General features: G+C 52.4%; 1 long non-coding RNA gene across 1 annotated transcript; it reads left to right on the top strand.

The window, feature by feature from the left end:
- Nucleotides 1–300: 300 nt before the first annotated feature.
- On the top strand, nt 301–741 carry LOC139837588 (uncharacterized). Its single transcript, XR_011754128.1, has 3 exons — nt 301–463; nt 542–595; nt 683–741. It is a non-coding gene; the product is annotated as an uncharacterized lncRNA (long non-coding RNA).
- Nucleotides 742–2,048: the final 1,307 nt, after the last annotated feature.

The raw sequence follows: 2,048 nt of genomic DNA on the forward strand, positions 1-2,048 counted from the left end.
CGGTTTCTTTGTTTCCGGTTCTGCTTTATCTTTTCCTTAGTTTCATGCCGGTTTCTCTCTTGTCTATCTTCCCAGTCCCCGAGTTTTGTGGTGAGAGCGCAGCTCTTAGCGCAAAACTTAACTTGAGTTTTCAGCGTGAAACCGGCACTGCCAGTCCCCGAGTTTCGGGTTAAACATCTTCTCCTTAACACATAATTTACCTTAGAAACGCGCAAAACCGGCACTGCCAGTCCCCGAGTTTCGGGTTAAGAACTTTGTTCTTAGCGCAAAACTTTATCTTAAAAACGCGCAAAACCGGCACTGCCAGTCCCCGAGTTTCGGGTTAAGAACTTTGTTCTTAGCGCAAAACTTAACTCATTTCTTCTTTTTCTTGAACAGGTCACCGCTGACACTCGGAAGGCCCTCTTCGAGGAGCTTTTATGGGAGCACCGGGAGCTCGCTGAGGCACACGACAAGTGCCAAGGTAAGTTTTTTATTCTACCGGCATCTTTGCTACCGGAAACCTTTTCTCTTTGTGACGCTTACAATTTCTGTTCAACAGTGATCCCGGAAGCTTCCATCGACGCTCTCAAGGAGCAGCTCGCCACGGCCCAACGTACTATTTTTTCCTTTCTCCTTTGAACTTGGTTTCTTTTCAGTTTTACTAGTGTAACCTTGCTAACACTCATTTTTCCGGTTACAGGGGAGAAGGATGAGCTCAGCCGGCAGCACCAGGAGGAGCTGAACGCCCTCAAGACCAGCTATCAGGAGCTCAAGTCTCAGCTGATTCAGCTGGGGCTTGACCACGCCAAGGCCCTCAAGGCCGCTGAAGTGACCGCAGCGGCCAAGTTGGACGAGGCTCTGGAGGATGCTTCCAATGCCACTGTGGTGTTGCGGGCAGAGCTGGAGGAGATGACCAAGGCCCGGAAGGGCGCCGAGGAGAAGGCCGCGCGGCTGGAGGAGGAGCGTAAGGAGTGCGATCAGCTGATCCTGCAGACCGACACACTTGCCCTCCGTAAGTTGTTTTCTTTTACACTTTGACTACTGCATACAAGCCTTTTTTCCTTCGACCCCATTCTCTTTCCGTTATCTTTCCGTCCGGTCTCTCTTCTTCCGGATTCTTTTCTCTCCGGTCTCTTTTTCTTCCGGACTCTTTTTCTTCCGGACTCTTTTTCTTCCGGACTCTTTTCCTTAAGCTTTTTCTTTCTTTGCACAGGCCTCTTTCCGGACTCGCAGAGGTATGCCGTCAAGAAGGTCGACGCGCAGCGCAAGGACAAAGGCCAAGCGGATCTTACCGTGCCATGGACGCCCAAGGACCATCTGGTCGCGCTTAACGCGCGGGTGTCCCATATGCGCTGCGTAGACCGCAATCTTTCGGACATCCCTGATGTAGCTACTCAGCTATACAGGACTTTATGGCCTGGCGAGGAGGTGCCGGACACCTTCTCCCTCATCAGCGACCGTCTGAAAGGTGCCGGCAGGAGGATCCGCGAGTGGCAGTGCTCTGCTGCCCGCGCTGGAGCGGACTCCGCCCTCCGCGTCGCCTGCTCCTGGTACCCGGAGCTCAATCTGGACGCCCTTACCGGCGTGCGCGAAGGCGCAGAAACGGATCTGGACCCGATCCTCTCCACCAAGCGGCAGGATCGCGCGTACCGCATCGCGGAGTATGCCGACATGCGCACCTTCATCCCTCCCCCTCCTGGCGTCACGGACTATCTCGATGAGGAGGAGGGTGAAGCCGAAGAAGAGGTCCCGGGCGATGCTGGTGCCGGCGATGCTCCTCCGGAAACCCCTGCTGCATGATGATTTCCTTTGAAGTGTTTGCTCATTATATCTGTTGGTCCTGTTGCTTTAAGACAATATCTGTTAAATTCTGCCCCGGAATGCCGGGGTCTATGATGTAAGACTCTAAGTTTGCCTGTGGTTGTGCTACAACATTTCCTGCCGGTAAATTATACCGGTAGCTAAGTATTTATGAGTTTGTCTTAGCATAATTGCTTTTGGTTCTGCTTTTATCCTGCACTGCAAAGATTTCTCAATTGCTTCCGCATCCAATTTGATGCATACTT

Source organism: Lolium perenne, chromosome 3 (assembly GCF_019359855.2).
Source record: "Lolium perenne isolate Kyuss_39 chromosome 3, Kyuss_2.0, whole genome shotgun sequence".
Classification (NCBI taxonomy): domain Eukaryota; kingdom Viridiplantae; phylum Streptophyta; class Magnoliopsida; order Poales; family Poaceae; genus Lolium; species Lolium perenne.